The 25,806-nt window shown below is 38.2% G+C and overlaps 1 protein-coding gene and 1 pseudogene across 1 annotated transcript in view; one reads left to right on the forward strand and one right to left on the reverse strand.

The window, feature by feature from the left end:
* The window catches only part of LRRC8C (leucine rich repeat containing 8 VRAC subunit C), an 87,338-nt gene that overhangs the window by 37,366 nt on the left and 24,166 nt on the right, over positions 1-25,806 (reverse strand). The window lies entirely within an intron of this gene.
* On the forward strand, positions 15,346-19,036 carry LOC112439297 (cytochrome c oxidase subunit NDUFA4-like; annotated as a pseudogene).

Raw genomic sequence — 25,806 nt, forward strand, 5'->3', positions numbered from 1 at the left:
CATTCAAGGAAACAAGAACCAATTTCAAATGATGGCAGGTAGCCTGTCAGTAACCCAGTGAATGGCCCTGATCAAAACGAATACAAAATAATTTAATAGTTCCTGAGCACATGAAATAGGAATTCAACAGAAAAGAAACCCATGTGTATTGCTCATCTATGTTGTTAAATCCAATGGTCAGTTCTAATTCCTTATCTTTTCTTTTGTTGTTTTTTTGGAGACAGGGTCTGGCTCTATCACCCAGGCTGGAGTGCAGTGGTGTGATCTTGGCTCACTGTAATCTCCACCTCCCGAGTTCAAGTGATTCTCATGTCTCAGCCTCCTGGGTAGCTGGGACTACAGGTATGTACCACCACGCCCGGCTAATTTTTGTATTTTAAGTAGAGAAGGGGTTTCACCATGTTGGCCAGGCTGGTCTCAAACTCCTAGTCTCAAGTGATCCACCCACCTTGGCCTCCCAAACTGCTGGGATTACAGGGATGAGTCACTGCGCCTAGCCTTTCATTCCTCTTCTTATTTATGAGCAGCACTTCATGTAATTTGACCATTTCTCCCTTGGCTTTTAAAGGACACCACAGCCTTTTGGTTTTCCTCTACTTCCCTGGCTATTCCTTTGTTGTTTCCTCCTCTTCTCCCCGACCCCCTTGTTTGGAACATCCCAATGCTTACTCTTAGGTCCTCTTGTCTTCCCTAATGCATTCACTCCCCTTGTGATTGCATCTGGCCTCAATGTTTCAATACCAACTATACTTGACGCTTCACAAATTCATATCTCCATCCAGACTCACAGTTCCCACTATGTACTTGACATCTCCTCTTGGATATCCACTAGACACATCAAACTTGGCCTGTCCAAAACCTACTCCTGTCCCAGTCCCCTATTCCCCATCCCCACAGCAAACCCTTCTCCACTTACAGCTTTCCTATTCAGTAAATAGCAACTCTATCTTTCCAGTTGCTTAAGCCACAAATCTTGGAGTCATCCTTGACTCCTCTCTGTCTCATAAAATCACATGCAGTCTGTCAAAAAACCCTCATTTATTGTGTTTCTTCCTTTCTTTCTTTTTTTTTTTAGACAGAATTTCTTCCCTGTTGCCCAGGCTGGAGTGCAATGGCACGATCTTGGCTCACTGCAATATCTGCCTCCCAGGTTCATGCGATTCTCCTGCCTCAGTCTCCCGAGTAGCTGGGATTACAGGCATGCACCACCACGCCCAGCTAATTTTGTATTTTTAGTAGAGACGGGGTTTCTCCATGATGGTCAGGCTGGTCTTGAACTCCTGACCTCAGGTGATCCACCGGCCTCGGCCTCCCAAAGTACTGGGATTAGAGGCAGGAGCCACCATGCCTGGCCTTGTGTTTCTTGATGTATTGCATCTCTACTTCCACAAGAATGCAAGTTTCATGATGGCAGAACTTAATTTTTCAGTTCTATTGTGTTCATCGATGTGTTACAAGTACCTAGAAAATAATGCCTGGCATGTATTAGATACTCAACTAATGTTTAATGAATAAATGGGTGAATACATAGTAATTTTAGTTAAGAAAGTGGGATATAATTGCTTTTGCAATTTTTATTACTGAAGCTAAAAGCAAAGTATATGTCTGACATTGTCATGGTAGGAAGATCCCACACACAGGGCCAGGACATTAGCATAGCTAAAGCCAGTGTGAACAAGGGCAAAAGAGGTAACGAACAGAAATGCCATGATTTTAAATTTATGAGTTCTTTTCAGTTGTACCCAAAGTCTCCACAAATCAAAAAGTCATCAGAATATGCTGAAAACATCAGTTGTAAAACAAATTGCTTTTCTTTTGGCAGTGAAAAGATGGAAATAAAAAGCAGGAGAAAAAAGGCAAAATTTCCCAATTACATAAAAATTATACCTTTCTCCCTTGGGAGAGCATGACTGTAGATTGTGTTTTATTGTACAGTTTTGGCATTCATGACAAAATATTTCTGGAAAAATCCACTGAAGCAGAACATAATTATATGGTTCTGTAGAAATGTATTTAATTAAATGAGAAAAGCATAAATGGGTTATAAAATTTTAGAACCTGAAAAAGGTCAAAGAGATCATCCAGTCCAGACCCCTTACTTTATGGGTGAAAATCCTGAGCCAAGAGAGATTAGATGACTTGCCCAAGGAACACAGCTAATGGTGAACTATAACTTTTAACCAAATCTTTTTCTTTCCATCTAGAGCTCTTTGCTAATACCACATGATGCTGACTGTAACTGAAAGAAGTTAAACTGTACTAAGAAACAAAGAGTTTAAATAGAACTTTTCCTGTACTCAAATTTCTTTTCATGTTTCTTATTTGACAATATAAAAGAAAAAATAAACAAACATTAACACATTTAAATGATTCTTAAGCTATACTGTCCTCATAGCATCATAAAATGATAGAACTTTTGACTCAAAGGAATCTTAAGAGGTAAGCGGAACTTGCAACCCAATGAATACTTCCATCTTTTCCTTGGATATCTCCATGATATTGTATGTTCAATTAATGGACCAATTACATTATTTGGAAAGTCTTCAAGTTGAGCTTAACCTATTTTTCTAAGGGTGTTGGTGGGTGTGGCAAAAGTACTTCTACCTAGCAATTTTAGTTCTCTCAAACAATGATGATATTATTCCTTTCTGATTATGCTCTTCACATATTTAAAGAAAAATCCTTTTAATTGTGTGTGCTTCAGGCTGTACATTTCAAGGCTTTTGCTTTACATGATAGTTTCCACAGTTACCTATATTATTGTAGTCACAGGCCTTTGAATTCACTAAAAATCTATGATCAGTAGCTGCTTTTTCCCTCTCACAAGCATAATTCACTTTCATTCACTCATGTGCTTGCTATAAATTATGAGAGGGAATTGTAGGTCAGGCTCTGTGCTAGGTGCTGAGAGAATCCCTCACCCACATATACACTCACAGGAGAATATTCATTGAAGAAATTCCTATAAAAATATGAATTGAAACTCCTTTGTAAATGGGGTTGATTATTGTTTCCTGTGCCAATGGTGCATTTAAAGACGTTGTTACAGTATTTTTATTTTACCAAGGATAGAATTTATATCTCATCTCTGTATCTTCAAGAAAGTAGCACAGTGTCTTAGAAGCAGCCCTCAATACAAATTGGTTACACTGAAATCGACTTATCCATGCTTATCACCCACACAGATAAAGACACACCCAATCGAGCATTTTGTAGTAAGGACCAACTCTTTCATTACATTATTACCCCCTTAGATAGACCCTGACATTGCAATAAATAAGAGAGAGACTATTACCAAATAGCTCCATGTTGTAAATAATGATTATTCAAAGAACATCCACTACTGAAGAGAATGTTTGAGATGAGGAAAGAAGTCAGGAATAATTTATAATTTCAAAGTTAAATATCATTGAATTTTTAATGCACAATGTTCTGTCACTACTGCTAAACAGGATGTGTTGATCAGTAATGTCTTCTGAGGTCTTAGCTTGTACCCAAGAAAATGGCTAAATGTTGTGACTACCTTGTCAGAACTTGAACCTATTAAGAAACAGGTGATAGAAAACAAATCTAAACATTAAAGTATTATTAACAAAATAATGGTTTGGAATATTGCTTTTCTAAATCTCACTGAGATCTTAAAGAAAGCTTTAATTTCTTTTGGATTTTTGTCAAATAGTTTCAGCTATATGTATATGATACTAATAATTATTTAATGCCTATTCCGCACAATTCAAGTACATTTAAATTCAGAAATCCTTACTGAAATGAGGCTAAGCTGAGATCTAATAGTCCTTCAAAAACTGTTCATAAACGATTATCCTCAAATGTCAGTCATTTCTTTCCACATATCTATTATTCTGAGTATACCTATAGTCTCTCTCCGAAATGGCTCAGCTCTCTGCATCTTACTGGCCTTCTTAGTCACCTCTTCATTCCAGTTTCTTTTTTTTCTTTTCTGTCTCCTTTAAACTAGAAACACTCTTCCATGAGGTAGCGTGGATACACACCCCTTCCCAATCCCAATCGGATTCTAAACCCTTGAAAAGGCTGTGTGTTTCTCCTTGAACTCTCAATATCATTGGCTGTGGTTAAGGCCAGGTTTTCAATCACCTTATCAGTCTCAACATCCAAAAGCTAAGTCAAATTCAACTGGGGAAATCTGTAATGATTGGTTTGAAGATCATTGATCTCCTCCTTCAATGTACAGAAAGAGACTGAGGTTTACCTCCAATCCAGTTTTACCCCTTGAACAAAGAGGGCACAGGGTTCTAAGCAGCAGGCACACCACGAACACACAGCGCAGCCCAGAAAACCCAGGCATGACAGGAGCTGGCGAAGCCATGTGCGGGGAATGCTGCTTTCTTTCTGATGAAGGGCAGCAAGGAGAGGAGGGTGCGGAAGGCAAGAAGACTCCTGCCCTCAAGAGCATTAAAACTAAAGTTTCTTGTTTATTTTGTAACTTCTGGAATTTACAGTTTTCTGAAAAGGCAAGGGGTCACCTTTTATTTTATATTCCTTGCTCTGGGGCCTAGAATACTCAAAAAAAGGTTTTTTGTTTTTGTTTTTGTTTTTTTGTTTTTTTGAGTTGAACTCTTAATAATTTCATAGGGAGAAAGTTGTCTTTTCTGTTCTGACAAGAAATGTAGCTTGTTTTTCAAATACCTTTCCATAAAAATAGATGGTAGACTGGTACTTATACAAACTCAACCAAAAAGTGTGACAAGGAAGCTAAAGCAACTTTTTGTCAAACACTTTTTCACTTGTTTTTTGTTTTTGTTAAATAGGGGTAAAATTTAAAATTTCCAGCTAGGTTAAACATAAAAAACTAGGAAACAAAGTAACACTGCACAGAAACCAAGAGACTGATGTTTAAAGTGAGAGACTGAAAGACTAACGGGTTTAGAGTATGATCATTTTTATCTTCCTTTTCAATTAAGCTAATCTTTACAGGAATCTACCTTTAAAATGTACCATCTAGAATCAGGGACCATGAAAGTTTGATAATTGCAGAAAAACACTAATGGTTGACTAATTATCTTTGGAGCTTTTCAAGAAGGCTGCCCTCCATCTCATGCCAGCTGTTGATTGGTCTTTCCTGTTGGATGAGCTCAGTAAAGTTTGTGATGGAAGGAAAAATTTCAGGTCCTCCAGCCTCCAGGAAAAATGGCCCTTCAGGAGCATTAAAACTGATAAGAATGTACCTAAAACCCAGAATGTTAGGTTTTGTCTGTCCAGCTAATGAATATTTAATGCAAGGCTTTGTATCTAAAGGAGAAATAATTGCTGGGTTTGGCTCTATATTTAACATACTGATTTAATGGCCATCTTTTCCAAGTTAGACATTTTATGAGTTCCCTCTTCTAAGTTTTCTTTATTCACAGCAGAGCTAAATATCTAATGCAAACACATTTGATGCTCATAGAGTCACACATTCTAGAAGCTGAGAAAGGGCATGAAAAGTTTCTTTATAGGAAGGCTCTAGGTGGAAATAGCCAAATGTTACTGGTCTCTCAAATCTACATTGTGCCAAACATCTATACGAAAAATATTCTTGGAAAATATGAATCATTTAATTAAAATACATTGTTTCTGAAGATAGATATGTTCTTTAATTTAAAAAGATAAAAAACCTATCCTCCCTCAAAAAGAAATAGTGAAACTAGGTAACACACATTGCATGATAGCAAAGGCCAACAGTCTATGTAGATCCTGAAAAGTCATCACAAAGAAGACATAAATAATAGTGGCAGGGGCCTTTGGTACTAATCCTACAACTGTAACGTTCTTTCAATACCCACCCACCTTGCTTTGTTAACTCCTATGCATACCGCAGACCCAGGTTCTAGCACCACTTGCTCAGGGAAGCTGTCCCCAATCTCTCTGACTCCGTCACATCCAGAGTTTCAGGCTCTCATTGTGGACACCCCCTGATGACCCCTGTCAGAGAGTACTTTCCATTCATTTGTGCTCTTGGATTTACATTGGTCTTCCCTAGGCTATAAGGTCCATGAAGGCAAAAATAATTTGTTTTGTTCACCACTGTTTTCCCAACACTTCACAGTATTTGGCATATAGTAGGTGCTCAATATATATTTATTGGGTAAATAGATGAGCAATTAAAAAGAAAGTTACAAGAATGGTCTAAGTGTAATATCTTGGATTTATTAATTTGCATCCTATGTCAGAAAAAAAAGTAGAGGAAGAAATATAAAGCTCATCAGCTAACTTGGAACAAGACCAAAAGCAGTGCCATCTTCATTGACAAACAGTACAGTATTTTGAAATCACTTGGAGTTGCTATTATTAGTAAGAAAGCTGGCTTGGAGCCAGATGAGGTCTTCCTGAGAAAACCATCTCTAAGATATCTAGACCTTGCAGATATATTTTTTTAAATGGTTGAAAACCTATGGAAGTCTAGTAATGTATCAACTTGCAAGGTGACATCTAAAGCTGATTTCAGAACTGATTTTTCTCAGCAACTTCATCAGGAGGATTAAAAAGGCGGATTGCGGGTGCTTGAAAAGAGCAAAACTGGCTCAAAAGCTGTTAAATTGGGAGGTTTAAATATATTAATCACAAATGCTAAAAAATAAAAAATAGCATAGAAAGGTCACAGGAATTCAATTAAAACTTTAGACAAGTAGAAAAAAGTATGGAAGAAAGAAGAAAAAACACTTTTAAAAGTCCAACACTTCAAAGAAGAGAGATCTTTGGAAGTTCTGAAGAAGGACTTAGGAATGAAGTAGATGATGTTTTGGGCAGTGGAAAGTAGGCTTAGGGCCAAGGGAAAGGACAGGGTTTATGAAACAACTGTGGGGATGTTTGTTTTTACTTGCTCTTGTAATGTTTGATCTTCTTTTCCAATGACCCATCTTAAAAACTTAACACAGCCTAATGTTTTAGAAACCTAAAACATTAGGTAACACAGACATAAATTAAAATTGTTTCTACAAAAATAAATAAATAAATAAATAAATAAATAAATAAATATCCAGTCAACGGAGAAATGGAAGTTGGTGGAAAGATAAGTTGGTTCATTTCTATTCAACATCCTTGGACACAAGCACGGCCAGTCTTGGGATTATCATGAGAAAGACATGGGATGTAGGGGAATGGGGGTGGAGAAAGTTCTAGGATCTTAATGTATCCTCGGTCTTTCTGTTTCTAGAGGCTGAATAGATTATCAATGGAGATAGCTACTGGAGTACAACGTTTCCAAAGGACAGATGCAGTGTCTTTGAAAGCTTTATATTCCTAGCACTTACCACAATGCCTGGAACTTTATTTATTCTTTCTGTAAGTATTAGAATAGCTCTATCTGCAAGGTATTGAGCTCATTAATGTGAATAAAGTGATGAGTAAGAGAGACATAATCCCTGTCTTCATGAACCATGCATTATGGTGGAAAGACAGACAGTAAACAATGATACACAACCATTTAATCACAATTGTGACAAGCATGATGAAGTAGAAGTGTAGGTCACTCTGACAGTATACATTAGGACCTGAACTACTGGGGGTTTAGGAAGTGATGCTTGCATGGAAGTATGAAGTATAGTATAAGTAGTAACAGTTAGCTAGGTAAAATTGGAGGCCAGGGCCAGGAGAACATTTCAGACAGAGTCTTGAAGGGTCTGCAACGTAATGGCTTTTTTTGTTGTTTGTTTTTCCCCTCTTAAAATGTTTCATTTTGCCATCCATTACTCATAAATGTTTTGTTTCTGTTTATTTTGAATAAGGTTGGGCCCTGTCATTTTCTATCTGTAGAGACATAAGGATAGGGGTAGCCTGAGCCAGTCCAGATGATCTGAGACAAGGAGGGCAACACATGACATGCTCTTAGATGGAACTGGCAAAAAGTCACAAGACTCATTCACCAAAAGTTGTTTTGTACGGTATGTGTGAAAATCTACCCATGCTTTCTGTAGATTCATGTAAAGCTTCACAGCTTCACCTTGCATCTGGCTGTTAAATGGAGAAAACTGCCTTCTAGAAAATGCAAATTGACTCTGACCTATACTTGGTCATCCTCCACACAATGCCTCCACATTAATTCAGTGTAAACATCAATTCCATGTTAAAATCTGGCTCAATAGCCTATGTTTGTACCAAGTTCACAAAATTCTCATGACAGGCACTGAAGGCCGTTAGAATCTCAGTGGGCTGGTCATCACCGGTCATAGGCTGCTCAACAATCTCCTGAGACTGAACACACGCAGCAACATGTGGGTCAACCATGTCTTCACTCTCCTGCATTTATCCAAATGTGTGTCAGCCCGCCATGAGGGCCCCTCACTCGAAATCTACCTAGAATTCCTCCTTAGGAACTGACTTCTGAGCTACACACAGAGATTGTCTTTGCTCAGAGGATAGCCTCCTTTGATCTGTTTTTCACTTTTCTCTTTTTCTTCCCTTCCTTGAGTATGCCCTTCCTCTTTCCTTTTCTCCCTTCCTCCTCTCTAACCTTCTTCCCTCCCTAACCTTTTTCAACACATTTTACCTAACTACTAAGTGCCAAGCACTGGGGATAGAAGATAAATAAAAAGCTATAGTAGAATATGTGACTACTGGGGTGGCTGAGGTGGGAGAATCATTTGAGACCAGGAGTTCAAGGATGCAGTGAGCTACGATGGTACCCATGAATAGCCACTGCACTCCAGCCTGGGTGACAGAGCCAGACCCCATCTCAAAAAAATAAAAAGAAAGAAAAAAAAAGAGCATATGTGAGTAACAGATCTATAAACAAGGAAACCAAAAAATGTATTATCCCCTTTCTTTGCTCCTCAGCTCTTTATACTGATTCAAACCCAAGGGGCTTGTATAAGCCAGGCCAGCACTGGAAAAGATGCATACCAACTAGCTTTTTAACTCCTGCAGGTGGTTTGCCAAGAGACATGCCAGAGACAAACAGGGTATAAAACCAAGCATGGGACTGCCCTGGGATGAAGATATGAAAACAGAAATAAACAGGTATCTTTACTTTCACAATCTAAATTTAAAGATGGAATAGATTCAGATAGTTTTTTTGATAAATTCCTTGCTGTATAAACTCTTGCAACTTGCTATTCAAAAGCTAAGAACCAAATAGATTTGTAAAGAGATACTTGAATAAACTTCTATATATTCAATATTTTCATTCATTATTTTTTAAATTGACATTTTTCTGAAGAGAAAGTCCACAGCTCTTTTCCAATCTTCAGTGGGATTTGTAATCCCTCCAAATATTTAACCACTACTCCAACAATGCATTAGCTGCTATGATTATAGAAAGAAAAGCAGAAAACATATGTTGTAAAGAAAGTAGTTACCAGAATTACACTAGAAAAAAAATGGCAAGAACATGAATGAGTCAGCATGAGGGTATAACAGGCTAAGGGCATCAAAATTCGAAGAGAAAATGAAATTATTTGGGTTGCCCTGGTAACACCAAGATAAAATGCAGAAATGAAAATGCGAGGTTTAACGCTAAGAAAACCTTCTTCAGCACTAGGGTCTCTCACATCATGGAATGAGCTTTACCATGGCAACATGCAAAAAAACATGTAAATGGATTAAATACAGAAAATATCCAACGGAGTGAAAGCATGGTATTAATAATAAGAACTAAGCTGATCTAATAACTATTCTGGACCTTTCTTTTCTTTGACTCACAGAATTAAATAAGGGGAATGGGAAAGGGTTTGCAGGGATCAAATGAGATTTTCTTCGGTGATATATAATCTTAAATAATTAAAAAAGTTAAACATTATGGATTATTTCCACCCACTCACTTTTCTGCAAATGACATAGAATCTCCACTCAAATATCTGGTTTTATTATAGGAAAAGGCAAAAGAAAAAAGAAACAAACATAAGAAATAGAAACATCCTCCTAGGTTACATTTTCCATGTCCAATCTCTACTTTTTTGGAGGAGATCTGTCATTGGTTATTAAGGCAATAAATGACTCCTCTCAAGGGCAGACAATCATATTAATATAGTACTAGAATATAAAAGTAATACTTCAGAATCATAGTGGTTGGGAGCATGGCACTGAAGTCAGGGTGCCTGAGTCTGTATTCCGGCTCTGTCACTTGTAAGCTGGGTGACCACAAGAAACTTACTTAATCCTTCTGTTTTCTCATCTTGAGAATGGGGAAAAGAATAGTAGTATCTTGCTTCACAGGATTGCTGGGGAAGCATGTAAGAGTGGCAAACACTAATCATGGTACTGGGCAGGAATTAGCACTCAATAGATGACAGCTACTAATATTAGCAATAGAGATGACAATCAAATTTGATAGCTATGATAATGACTTTATGATTTTTAAACATGTTATTTTGGTAAGAGCACAGTATAAGATCTACCCGCTTAAAATTTTAAGCATACCATACAGTTTGGGTAACTATAGGTACAATGTTGTACAGCAGATCTTTAAAGCTTACTCATGTTGCAAACAGAAACTTTATGCCCACTGATTAGTATTAACAGCTCCCCATTTCCCCCTCCCCCCAGCCCCTGGCAACCACCAGTGTTCTCTTTGATTTTATTAATTTGACTATTTTAGATACTTCACATATGGAATCATATATCTTTCTGTGACTGGCTTATTTCACTTATCAGAACGTCCTCATTCATCCATGTTGTCACATATTGCAGAATTTCCTGTTTTTTAAAGGCTGAGTAGTATTCCATTGTGTGTATACACTACATTTTCTTTTTCTATTCATCTGTCAATGGACATTTTGGTTATTTTTACATCTTGGTTATTGTGAATAATGAAGTTTACTTTTGAGAATAAGACTTTATCGGTGTTTGGAGACTTCTATCCTAATTTGAGGTACCACACTAAAATAGAATTATTTATAAAAACAGAAGAAACAAACTTAAAAAAATTGTGTTGGTTAAATAGGAAATAAAAGGTATATAATTGACATATAATGTTATCATGCTTACTAATTGCCAGACATTAAACATGTTATCTGTTGAACCTCCATATTAAATCCACGAGGTAGGTATTACCTTTGCTGTACAGAAGAGGAAACATACAAAGAGAGATTAAATAATTTCTCCAAGATTGGAAAGCCTGTGAAGGGCATAGCAAAAATTCCACCTCAGAGCTTTCAGATTCCAATGTCCAAGCTCATTTCATTTAAAGAGGGAAATTATTTTAGTCTCTAACAATCTCCTTTACGGGAAATTCAGACTTGATATCCATTGGCAAAAGGACCTATTTGGAAATTCACCTCTTTCAGGATTGCATTCAGGGCAATCATATTTGTGACTTGAACACTGTAGCCTAAAATCTGACACTGAGAGAAATCCAGTCTGAGGAATGATCTTTTTAGAAGTTATAAAGGGTTCCGCTTCTGTCCATGAAGGAGTCACTAGGGTGAAACTTATCCTTCTATAATAAATAGCTAAAAAAATAAAAATTTACCAGAGCCACTGAAGCTCTTTTGTGTTATGCTCTTGGTTATACCTGCTTTTCATTTGATGCTAAATCCTTGGGTGGAGAATGCAGTCCCCAAATATTGCACTCTTCCAATCTCCTTTAGGGGGATCTGTATGTGATTTCCAAGAACTTGGTGCAGCAAAACAGCAAGAACCTTCTGTGCTGAGAATTTGAATGCTGGGAAATGTATACCAAATCAAAACAGAAGGACAGTGACTACTTACTTCCTTTTCATTGTTCAAATTAATATAATCAAGATACTTAAGTATTTAACCATCTTTTACCCCATGACATTTATAATTTCCTTTCCCTGATGTTTCAGCTAAGTGTTTTGCTTTATTGTAGATATGCCAACAAAGAACATTCATTTTTCTACGACTGGTTCAAATGCTCACTGTTTTTTAAAATTATTATTAAGACTTTGCACTTCTGGCTTCTCCATTCAGGTCCCACAATGTTTCCAGAAGCAGGAAATGGAAAATACTTTAGGTAAACTTTATGTAAAATATTCTCACGGGTACCTAAAGTCTCTTTCTAACCCATGGGTTGACAGCTTGAGTTTTGCCAACTAACTCACTCTTGATGTTAAGACATATCAAAACATAGCAAACCACTTTAAAGTTTTAGCTCTTTTAAGGGAATGTGGCTTAGGATGTGATTTCCCAGCAACTTGAGTTCCAAGGCTCAAATGCCTTCAGCTTAGATTTTCCTCATCCCATCAAACACTGCCCAGCAAGTAGCTCTATTACTGCTCTGCTTTGTATTTTACCTTAATTTCTTCCTCCCACTGCCCTAGGTTTACTCCTTTTTTAGTTTTTCCCAATATAAGTAACTCGTGCTCTAGCTGATGGATTGGGTGTGAGGTTTGAGAGGGAAGAATCATTATGAGTCCAATATTTTTAAGTGGAGAAGCTGAAATAATGGAGTTGCCATTTTATAAAGGGAGTGAGAGGCTACAGAAAGTAGGTTTAGGGAGTGGGGAATAAGGAGTTTGGATAGAGACATCTGAAATCTGAGATGTCTACTAGACAGCCAAGTGGAGGGGCTCCACAAACAGCTGGATACACTGGACTAGAGATAGGAAAGATCTGGGATAGAGATAGAAGTTTGGGAGTCATTAGGGTTATAAAAAGTGATAGGATGAAACCACCTAGGCAGCATATAAAGAGGAGAAAACGGTCTAAGGACTTCCTGCAGCAAGGAGCGTTCTGCCACCAGATATTGGCATGAATATTGTTTTCTCACTTCCTTCAGGTCTCTGCACATATATCATTATTGGAGACACCTTTTCTGGCTACCCTATTGAAAATATTAATACCAACTCACCAAAAGCAAGAGCATGCCATCCCAGCACTCCCTTTTTCATTCCCTAAGTTGCTTTCCTCAATAGCATTATCTTTATCAGATGTACTATACAGGTATTACTCATTTAGTTGTACTTCTGTCTCTCTGCTGCATCATAAGCTAAGCTCCCTAAGAAATGGGGACTTTGTTTTGTTCACTCCTGTCTCCCAGAGCCTAGAACAGTATCTGGCACATAAAAAGTACTCAATAAGTAATTGCTGAACCAATGAAATGAGAAATGAGCATCTACTTAATCTGAAATTCTTCCAGTTATTAAAATGAATAACAGAAATGTTTATGTGACTAACAGAAATTAGAGTAAGGTGCACTTGGTTTTGGGGAAGAGAACACCAGATTTCTTTTGTACTACTCTGCATTTTCTCATGATACCTGCACCCTGTTTAGGGGCAAAGAGGAAGCAAAGAAGTCATAAGAGGCCACCTGAGAGATCTGCATGGAGCTGGAAAAGGACAATTCTATCTTATTTAGAGAGTTGGGAGAAGGAACAAAGGAGAGGAGTGGGACAAGAATTGTCCTGGGCCTCATTTGTTTTGAATCGTGGGCTTCTTTATATATATATATTTTTGTTATACTTAAGGTTCTAGTGTACATGTGCACAAGGTGCAGGTTTGTTACATATGTATACGTGTACCATGTTGGTGTGCTGCACCCGTTAACTCGTCTCCTTTATATTATTAACAGTATCATGTTTTTTCCTCTACTCACATTGCCGGCCTCTGTCAACTTCCAGGGACCTACCATGGAATAAGGTAAAGACTGCAAGAAGGGAATGTACATGTTTATTAAGCAACAGCAGTGCAATAGCAATCATTGATCATTTGGGTCAAAATGCAGTCATATGTTGCTTAATAATGGGGATACGTTCTGAGAAACATATCATTAGGCAATTTTGTCATGTAGATGTCATAGAGTGTACTTATACAATCCTAGATGGTATAGCCTACTACACACTTTGGCTATAGGGTTTGGCCTCTTGCTCCTAGGCTATAAATCTGTACAGCATTTTCCTGTACTGAATCCTGTAGGTAACTGCAACATAATAGTAAGTATTTGTGTATCGAAACATAGGAAAGGTACAATAAAAAATGTATAAAAGATTAAAAATAGTACACCTGTATAGGGTACTTACCATGAATGGAGTTTGCAGGACTGGAAGTTGCTCTGGATGGGTCAGCAAGTGAGTGGTGAGTGAATGTGAGGGCCTAGGATGTTACTTTGCACTGCCGTAGACTTTATAATAAACACTGTACACCTAGGCTACACTAAATTTATTTAAAAAAATTTTCTTTCTTCAACAATAAGCTGTAGGTTACTGCAACTTTTTTGCTTTTTAAACTTTAAACATTCTTTTTAACTTTTTGACACTTTCATAATAACATTTGGCTTAAAACACAAACACATTTTATAGCTGCGCAAAAATATATTTTATTCCTTATTCAATAAGTTTTTTGCTATTAAATTATTATATTTTGCTTTTTAAACTTTTTAACTAAAAACGAAGACACCAACATGTATATTAACCTAGGCCTACACATACACAAATCAATAAACATAATCCATCACATAAACAGAACCAATGACAAAAACCACATGATTATCTCAATAGATGCAGAAAAGGCCTTCAACAAAATTCAACACCCCTTCATGCTAAAAACTCTCAATAAACTAGGTATTAATGGAATGTATCTCAAAATAATAAGAGCTATTTATGACAAACCCACAGCCAATATCATAATGAATGGGCAAAAGCTGGAAGCATTCCCTTTGAAAACCGGCACAAGACAAGGATACCCTCTTTCACCACTCCTATTCAACGTAGTATCGGAAGTTCTGGCCAGGGCAATCAGGCAAGAGAAAGAAATAAAGGATATTCAAATAGGAAGAGAGGAAGTCAAATTGTCTCTGTTTGCAGATGACATGATTGTATATTTAGAAAACCCCATCATCATCTCCTTAAGCTGATAAGCAACTTCAGCAAAGTCTCAGGATACAAAATCAATGTGTAAAAATCACAAGCATTCCTATACAGCAATAATAGACAAACAGCCAAATCATGAGTGAACTCCCATTCACAATTACTACAAAGAGAATAAAATACCTAGGAACACAACTTGCAAGGGATGTGAAGGACCTCTTCAAGGAGAACTACAAACCACTGCTCAAGGAAATAAGAGAGAACACAAACAAATGGAAAAACATTCTATGCTCATGGATAGAAAGAATCAATATCGTGAAAATGGCCATACTGCCCAAAGTAATTTTATAGATTCAATGCTATCACTGTCAAGCTACCATTGACTTTCTTCACATAATTAGAAAAAACTACTTTAAATTTCATATGGAACCAAAAAAGAGCTCACATAGCCAAGACAATCCTTAGCAAAAAGAACAAAGCTGGAGGCATCACACTACCTGACTTCAAACTATACTACAAGGCTACAGTAATCAAAACAGCATGGTACTGGTACCAAAACACATATATAGACCAATGGAACAGAATAGAGGCCTCAGAAATACCACCACACCTCTACAACCATCTGATCTTTGACAAACCTGACAAAAATAAGAAATGGGGAAAGGGTTCCCTATTTAGTAAATGATGTTGGGAAAACTGGCTAGCCATATGCAGAAAACTGAAACTGCACCCCTTCCTTACACATTATACAAAAATTAACTCAAGATGGATTAAAGACTTAAATGTAAGACCTAAAACCATAAAAACCCTAGAAGAAAATCTAGACAATACCATTCAGGACATAGGCATGGGCAAAGACTTCATGACTAAAACACCAAAAGCAATGGCAACAAAAGCCAAAATTGACAAATCAGATATAATTAAACTAAAGAGCTTCTGCACAGCAAAAAACAAACAAACAAACAAAAAAAACTGTTATCAGGGTGAACATGCAACCTACAGAATGGGAGAAATTTTTTGCAATCTATTCATCTGACAAAGGGCTAATATCCAGAATCTACAAAGAACTTAAACAAGTTTACAAGAAAAAAATCAACACCATCAAAAAGTGGGCAAAGGATATGAACAGACACTTCTTAAAAGAAGACATTTATGTAGCCAACAAACATGAAAAAAAGCTCATCATCACTGGTCATCAGAGAAATGCAAATAAAAACCACAATGAGATACCATCTCACACCAGTTAGAATGGCGATCATTAAAAGTCAGGAAACAACAGATGCTGGAGAGGATGTGGAGAAACAGGAACGCTTTTACACTGTTGGTGGGAGTGTAAATTAGTTCAACCATTGTGGAAGACAGTGTGACAATTCCTCAAGGATCTAGAACCGGAAACACCATTTGACCCAGCAATCCCATTACTGGGTCTATGCCCAAAGGATTATAAATCATTCTACTATAAAGACACATGCACATGTATTTTTTTTTTTTTTTGAGACGGAGTCTCGCTCTGTCGCCCAGGCTGGAGTGCAGTGGCGCGATCTCGGCTCACTGCAAGCTCCGCCTCCCGGGTTCACACCATTCTCCTGCCTCAGCCTCCCGAGTAGCTAGGACTACAGGCGCTGGCCACCAAGCCTGGCTAATTTTTTGTATTTTTAGTAGAGGCAGGGTTTCACTGTGTTAGCCAGGATGGTCTCGATCTCCTGACCTCATGATCCGCCCGCCTCTGCCTCCCAAAGTGCTGGGATTACAGGCGTGAGCCACCGCATCCGGCCACATGTATGTTTATTGCAGCACTCTTCACAATAGCAAAGACTTAGAACCAACCCAAATGCCCATCAATGATAGACTGGATAAAGAAAATGTGGCACATATACACCATGGAATACTATGTAGCCATAAAAAAGGATGAGTTCATGTCCTTTGCAGGGACATGGATGAAGCTAGAAACCATAATTCTCAGCAAACTAACACAAGAACAGAAAACCAAACACTGCATGTTCTCACTCATAAGTGGGAGTTGAACAATGAGAACACATGGACACAGGGAGGGGAACATCACACACTGGGACCTGTCAGGGAATGGCAGGCTGGGGAAGGGATAGCATTAGGAGAAATACCTAATGTAGACGACAGGTTGATGGGCACAGCAAAGCACCATGGCACGTGTATACCTATGTAACAAACCTGCAGGTTCTGCACACGTATCCCAGAACTTAAAGTATAATAATAAAAAAAAAGAAACATAGGAAAATAATATCTACCCCATGGCGGGGGCAGAAAACACAATACTAAATTTGTGGTATTCAAGAGTCAGACAGTTAACCTTTTGCTATAACTAGCATTATTCAGGTCCCTTACTGGAGTTTAGGGCTCTATTTTAAGAGGAATATCAAAAAATATTACATAGACATAAGGGCAAAAAATTTTACCTACAAAAATATATTCAGATTCCAACGATTTCTGACCCATCTTAGCTGCTACCCCGATCCAAGCCACCATCATCTCTCAATTAGATTATTGCAAGATTATTGCAATATCTTCTTGATTAGTCTCTCCACTTCTACCAATGACCCCTAGAGAGTCGTCTCAAGTGAGCAACCAGAATGATCCTGGGTTTCTTCTCCATTCAAAATCCTCTAATAATTCTCCATCTCACTCTGTGAAAAAGCCAAAATCTTTACAAAAGTCCTAAAAGGCCCTCTGCAATCTCACTCCCACCCCACACCAGTCTCATAGCCCTCTCCTGCACCCTCGCTTTGCTCCAGCCACACTGGGCCTTCTAGCACAAGCTTGTCCAATCTGTGGCCTGCAGACCGCTTGTGGCCCAGGATGGCTTTGAATATGACCCAACAGAAATTTGCAAGCTTTCCTTTCCTAAAACATTATGAGAATTTGTGATTTTTTTTCTTTTAGCTCATCAGCTATCATTAGTGTATTTTATGTGTGGCCCAAGACAATGCTTCTTCTTCCAGTGTGTCCCAGGGAGGCCAAAAGATCGGATGCCCCTGTTAGAGTGGTTTCTTGGCACCCCACATTCACTCCTGCTTTTGCATTTGCAACAGCTCTGTCTGGAATTCTCATCTTCCTGGTATCTGCAGGGCTCAATCCTTCACCTTCTTTAGGCCTTGCTGAAATTTACCCAGATTGCAACCACTTTTCACCATTTCTATCACTACTCCTCTGGTCCAAGCCTTCACCCTCCTCTTGTTTAGATAATACTGCAAAGCCAATTTAATATCACACCATATCTCAGCCATAGCACTCCCTTTCCTCCTGCCCTGCCTTATTTTTCTCCATAGCACTTAACACCTTTGAACATACTATATATATTTTAGCTAATTATGCATTTCCTTTTCTCTCTCCTCCCACTTGAATGCAAGTCCCAGGAGGGCAGAAATTTTTGCCCAATTTGCAAAATGTTTTGTCCCTAATGCCCAGAAGAGTGTCTGGCCCATATTTGTCATTCACTAGATATCTGTTCATTAGAAGAGTAAAGTGGTAGAAACAGAACCTATGAAGAAACACTATGGAGATACTACTTAGCCCAGAGCCTGGTGGCTAGGCTGGTTCTCTCCTTTCCAATCGGAGGCCTCTTCAGCAAACATGCTCCACCAGATCATCACTCAGTCCAAGAAGCATCTAAGCTTGATCTCCCTCTTTGTATTCATTGGAGCTGGAGGTACTGGAGCAGCACTGTATCTCGTGTCTGGCATTGTTCAATCCAGATGTTAGTTGGGACAGAAAGAATAATCCGGAGCCCTGGAACAAACTGGCTCCCAATGATCAATACAAGTTCTACTCAGTAAATGTGGATTACAGCAAACTGAAGAAAGAAGGTCCAGATTTCTAACAAATGTTTCACTACAAAGCTGCTTTAGAATGAAGGTCTTCCAGAAGCCATCCACACAATTTTCCGCTTAACCAGGAAATACTTCTCCTCTAAATGCATGAAATCATGATGATGTAATCTATTGGCGATTGCACTGATTAGTAAATAACTGAAACTTGGAAAACAAAACAAAACAAAAAGAAACACTATGTAAATTGAGACAAGCAAAGGAATACAAAAGGCTACCAGAGGAGTCCAGAGCCTGGATGTCCATGGATAGACTTCAGTGCCAAATACAAAATGTTTCAACTTTGCACATTACAGGCTTTAAACTGCTGCATGAGAGATTTAGGAAGAAACAACCCATTGTTAAATGACCAAATAAATGGTTACAGGACAAAATCTGAGGGTTGGTCATGCCAAGGAGATGTGAAAAATAGGACAGTGAATCATGTTTTGATGGTGAGCTTGCTGTCTGGAGGCAGGGTGCTGGATGATAAAGGTTCTTTTGCTCCACTAGGAGCTTAAGATGAGTATTTCTCCAGGAGCCAACATTACTTACTGAAATGCAGAAAGTGCACATGTTTTCAAAGGGAAAACACATGGACTGGTATTAAATTAATAACTTCTGATTGGAAAACTTGTTGACAGAATTTGGCTGAGCTAGTCTCCTGAAATTTATTAGGGAACATCTGGGGGGAAATAAAACCTAGGATAGGGAGGAAGAGTGGCTCTCAACCTTGGCTGCACATTGGAATCATCTGGAGAGTTTTAAAAACACTGATGCCTGGGTGCAGTTAAATCAGAACCGCTGGGGTGGGGCCCAGGCATGAGGTTTTTGTTTTGTTTTGTTTTAAAGGTCCTCAAGTGATTCCAACATGTAGGTGAGGTTGAGACCTATTCTCCCCAAAACATCTGTTTCTTCTGTTTGTGATAAAAAGTACAGCTACACACTAAGTGAGGTCTTAGGGAAAAACCAGAGCTTTATCTGGGCCTACCAAAGGCAGTGTTTACTCACTTAAAATGATTTCAGTACTCCATGAATTTATATTTTAATATCACATCTTTGGTTAATACTTACCTGGACACCACCCATTCCCAGATCACCACATCAGGACTGTCAGTCTTCCCCACACAGCCCACCCTCTCTCAGGAAGAGCACGCTGCTTGGATAATATTTGAAGGGGTCTCAGACCACAGCTGCAGTGTCCTATTTTGGAAGCCCGTGGCTGAGTATTTTCATAAGCAGTCCAAGATCAACACTTTCCTACTTGCTCTCTTCACCCTTTCACTCCCCTGGGTTATTTATATTCTCAACTATCTCCACTCCCACACTGTAAATTCTGTAAGGGCAGAGACCAGGTTGCTCATTTTGGCATGCCCAGCCCCTGACCTAGTTGTCTGAGCAGTAACACTTTTGCATGACACAGAGCTAGTCCACATGTACAGCAATGATTTACCTCTCAAAACAGTTTCTCAATGTAGATGATCCTTTGAACATTAAAACTGTAGTTCTGATGGGGTCCATATTTATAAGCATTTTATTTTAGAGTAACAGTTCATTACCATTTTATTGACAGTTTTATTAACAGTAAGTTAATTACTGTTACTGTAAAATGAAGTTCTCTTTATGTATAAAGGAAAACCCCACCTCCATCATAACACAAGCTAAGGTTTACTGTGTACTTAGAAGTGTCAGGAGCATCATACATATTACATTACTTAACGCCCAAATATCTCTGGGCTCCAGGTACTATAAACCTACTCTTACTCAAGAAATGGAGGCTTAGGAAGGTCAACATCTTGCCTGGGGTTACAGAGCAGTAAGCAGAGGGGCCTGCGTACAACCCAGGTAATGTTTTTAGAATTGGTTAATCTAAGTCACTAAACCTAACATTCCGTAGACAACAGAACAAAACAATTGAAAACTGAGTTGAATTCCTTCTTGAATGAATATAGGAATTAGTTAGGAGGAAAGGGTATTTTCCTTTACAGAAGTGTTTCATAAAAACTGGGATAGCTGGGCTGACACAGTCTAGCTACTTGGGAGGCTAAAGCAGGAGGACTGCTTGAGCCCCAGAGTTTGAGACCAGACTGGGCAACATAGTAAGACTTCATCACAGACACACACACACACACACACACACACACACACACACACACACACAAACAAAAAAAAAACCTGGAGAAGACACAACCTAAAATTTCCTATTAACTCTCATTATAATATCAGAGACACTTTTAAATATATATCATACTTAGAGTGTAATATACACATACTCAGATACTTTTTTAAAAAATTTGTTTGCTTTTCCATTAGCAGTGGCTCCTAATTCTTTGGCTATAAATCTTTTAGCTGTATAGCCTCTTGGTCAGGCGCTTATAAACTTTAAAGAATTTAAACAGTGGAATCTACACTTCACCCAATAGCTAAATGAGAGTACAGGTAGCTCATTTCCCTGTCAGAAATGTGCCTGTTTTCAGCATATGGTACATACATATTTTCAAGAAACATTTTATAGTTTATCATTCAGAATGAAAAATAATGACACAAATGTTAAATTTTATGTCAGTTGTGTAGTTTTGGAAAGATAATGAGGATTTCCTAAATCCTGTTCATAGGTGATCCTGATATAAAAATAGAAATGGTATTTAGGTATAATCTTCCTTAAAATGAGGACATAGCTGCATATTTTTAAAATGTAGTGATTCTACCACCTTCCCCATTTCCACTACATAAAATGCCTTGGCGTCTGAGATGTTGAGATATGAATAATTACTATTTTAAAACTTTACTGAGCCTCAGAATTTTTAAAGCCTTTTTTAGATTATATTCTAAAAACAAATATATTTTCAAACAGTCTTCATTCCAGGTTTCCAAGCAAACACACCCGAATAAGTTAATATTTCAGACCCTTAGGCTGTTTTCAAATGCTATATTTAACAATGCTTATATGATCACTCAAATAATGTTGATTCAGTTCAAAGATGTCAACAGGAAGAGGTCGGGCAGAAATATAAAAATTCTAAGCAAAGTCATTCTGAGACTCAAACAACTCCAATACCAGCAACGCTAGTTAAACCAAACAGTAGTGTGGCCAAAGAACATCAAGGGAAACTGCTGTTTTCAAGATTTGTGGTTTCCTTATATAAGGAACCTATTCTGCTCTTGGATGTGGCACAAGGGGGCTTTTTGAAAGCATGGTATATTTCAATAAAAAAACAAATCTTAGTCCAGCTGAGTAAATGTAAAGTTACACACAGTCATACACTTCATTCCTGAGATCCTCTGGAAGTAAATCTGCTGCTTAACATTAATGACACATCTTATCAACTATGTTTTTGTTTATAAAATATTCTAATATGTACATGACTCCAGTTCAGGTTTAAAATTTTTCCCTTCTTTTGAAGAATAGGTAGGTCCCCTGAAAATTTTTCAGAAATTCTTAGTAACTTTTCATTATACTAAGCATCTTTTTTTTTTTTTGATACAGAGTCTCCCTCTGTCACCCAGGCTGGAGTAAGTGGTGCAACCTGAGCTCACTGCAACCTCTGCCTCCCGGGTTCAAGCGATTCTCTTGCCTCAGTCTCCCAAGTAGCTGGGACTATAGGCGTGCGCTACCACGCCCAGATAATTTTTGTATTTTTAGTAGAGACGGGGTTTCACCATATGGGCCAGGCTGGTCTCGAACTCCTGACCTCATGATCCGCCCGCCTCGGCCTCCCAAAGTGTTGGGTATACAGGTGTGAGACACCATGCCCAGCCATACTAAGCATCTTCTAAACCACAATGGTCACTACTTCCTGGGCCCACTACCACGTTAGGCAAACCATTCATAAAGACAGGATATGTTCCTATTTAGGATACCAACAATATAGTAATAGCACTTTAATACAAAATTTTAATTTTGTACAAATTCTCTTCCTATGAACTGATTACAGTTTTGTACACTTAGGGTGATATGAAGTCCTTAGTCCAAGGCAATATATGTCAACAGTAAAACAAACAAAAAAGACTCCTGTTATTGCCTTAGATGTATATACTACTACCTCACTGGACATCTGCATTTTCAGAATTCTAAGTTTAGTCATAAGCGGTCACATTAATCTAAAAAATAAAAATAAAAGGAAGCCATCTCTACTCACCATTTTGTATAATATAATGAAATAGTTACAATGTATGTTTTATAGCCAGAAAGACCTAGGTTTGAAATCTAGCTCTATGGCTACTAGCTAGTGACTTTGGGCAGGTTATTTAACCCCTTTGAATCATGCACACTTGGATAAGTAGCTGGCAGTAAATGTGAAAATTGTCAACTACATTATTTAATTAAGAAAACATTTCCTGACTTCTTGCTTTTTAGAACAATGTTTGTATTGTTGAATAAACTTTGAATAAAAAAAAAAGCTAGGCTTCTCTCTTGGGAATCTTCTGGATTCTAAAAAATCCAGTTTACTGTATGTTCCACTGTATCTGCTGTTCATAGAAAGTGCCGAACAGTACCCCCAAATTGTGGTGTCCTCTTGAAAACATTTGCTATTTTTTCCATTGCCTCAAGAATTGCCTCAAGGCCAATTCCTCCCAATCAATTATCTGTAACTCCATGTGTTACCTATGCTTGTTGCATGGATATATAGAAACCAAACTCTGTGAAATGCCAAACTGCCCCAATTCTTGAATTACATGCCTGGAAACCCAGAGGTCTCAAATGTGCATTTCTACTAGATTCCCCACTGACTATGTGACTCTTTGAGCTTACTCAGTACCTAGCATCTCTGGAGCATGACCCGAAGTTTTAAGAAAGCCTCGATAGCTGATACCAATAATGATAAAGTTAATGAACAGGTGCTTAAGAGCAAGGGCCCATCCCCACCCCACACCTGACAGGCAGTTAGACCCGATGATGTGGAGATTGCCAGCTTATGGAAGGGCTGTTCCTCTGACCACTGCGATCCAGAAACACAGCTGCCTTTATAGGGTCTACAGGATGGTTAGCAGCTGAGGCTGAGGAAACTAGCTGCAATCTGTGAGATCAACATGTCCCCTCAAAGGAGAGTTCTTGGAAGGTGAGTCATACAATCTTCAGGAAAGGTCACTGAAAGAGCCCGGATGTTGAATCTTTGTTGTGAGCTACTACAATGTCCCTGTGCTCTTTGTACCTCTCGCTGTAAGATGGCAGCATCACAGTCGAGACACAGCTGCTTGTTTTCCAGTATTTAGCCTCTCCTTTTTACGTAATAATAAAGTACATGTTCCAGCCCCCTTGAAGGCAGGTATGGTGTGGGACTTAGTCCTAGCCAATGGCATATAAACAGAAAAGATGAACTCAACTTGGAGTTGTGTCCTAAAGGAGCCCTCCATATACCTTCCTCCCCACCTCTGAGATGGGATGCAGGCTTAGTATTAATCATCTTCAACAGACAAGTAAGGGATACATGTTAGCAAGGGTAGTAAGGGGATCTTTAAGAGTTGTTTAGGTCTTGAGGGTTCTGCCCTCATGCATGCATTAGTGTTATCTTGGGAGTGGATTTGCCCCCTCTGGCTCTTGCTCTCTCTAGCTCTTTGCCATTCCACCATGTGATGCCTTCTGCCATATGATAATGCTACAAGAAGGCCCTCACCAGATGCCTGCACCTTGATATTGGGATCCCAGCCTTCAGAACTGTAAGCCCAAAATTTTATATTCATTATAAATTATCCAGTCTTGGGATTCTGTTATAGCAGCACAAAACAAACTAAGACACTTGAAGATACAGATATAGATCATCAGTCATTTGAGAAATGCCTCCAACTGAAAGACAGATATAAATAAGACAAATACACAATCAAAGGAACAGATAAAGACACACTAAAACCAAAAGTAAAGCAGAGAGCAGGAGTTCACACTTAAAAACTTCCTAACTATAATTAATATTCTCAGAGAGCTAGCAAGAGATATTGTATTTATAAAATAAACACACTGAAAAAAAACTTGGAAATTAAAAATAAGATAATGAAAAAATCAGCATAAGGTTAGATAATGTTGATGAAATTCATCTTAAAGTAGAAAAAAAACAGACGGGGAAAAATAATATACAGACACCAGATTCAATGTCTGAATAATGGAAATTAACTAAAGAGTGAAAGGAGAAAATGACACAGAGGTATCAAGAAGAGAGTGCAAGAAAATTTTCCCAAACTGTAGGACATGGGACTTCATATTAAAAAGGCTGACTAGCTGGGCATGGTGGCTCATGCCTGTAATCCCAGCTACTCAAGAGGCTGAGGAAGGAGGATCACTTGGGCCTAGGAGTTCAAATCCAGTCTGGGCAACATAGCAAGACCTTGTCTCACAAAAAAAAAAAAAAAAAAAAAAAGCTTACTAAAGTGCTAGCACACAATGAATTAATAAAGACCCATACTGTCATGAACATTAGGGATAATGAGAAGATCCTAAAAGCTTGGAGGAGGCAGCAAATAGAGAGGGTAAAAGGGTGCATACAAAGAAACAAAAGTCAGATCAGTATTACCCTTTTCACCAACAATATTGTGTGCCAGAAAATAGTTGTAAAAAGCCTTCAAATTCTTAGTGAAAGTGGTTGTCAATGTAGAGTTTAGTACCCAACCAAACTAACTTTCAAATTTGAGAGTAGAATAAATAGTGTATTTCAGACATAGAAGGACACAGAACATTTATTTTTATGTATTCTCTCCTTAAGAAGTATTGAGGAATATAAAGGGAGTAAGACATCCATCCCCTGAATTGAGACTTAAATATCCAGCTGCCGGCTTGACATTTCCAACTGGAAGTTTAGTAGACATTTCTCTTTTTTTGGTATAAATTTAAAGGGTACACATGCAATTTTGCTACATGGCTATACTGGGTAGTGGTGAAGTCTGGGATTTCAGTGTAACCATCACCTGAATAATGTTCGTTGTACTTATTAAGTAATTTCTCATCCCTTAGCTGCCTCCTCACTTCTACCCTTCCAAGTCTCCAATGTCTATTATTCCACTCTATGTCCATGTGTTCACATTATTTAGCTCCTACTTCTCAGTGAAAACATGCACTATTTGTTTCTGAGTTGTTTCACTTAAGAAAATGGCCTCCAGTTCTATCCATGTTCTATCATGTCTATCCATCAAAAGACATGATTTCATCCTTTTCCATGGATGAATAATATTCCATTGTGTATATATATTGAATAATATTCCATTGTGTATATATACCACATTTTCTTTATCCAGTCATCCATTGATGGACACTTAGATTGATT

This window comes from Pan paniscus, chromosome 1 (genome assembly GCF_029289425.2).
Source record: "Pan paniscus chromosome 1, NHGRI_mPanPan1-v2.0_pri, whole genome shotgun sequence".
Taxonomy (NCBI): Eukaryota; Metazoa; Chordata; class Mammalia; order Primates; family Hominidae; genus Pan; species Pan paniscus.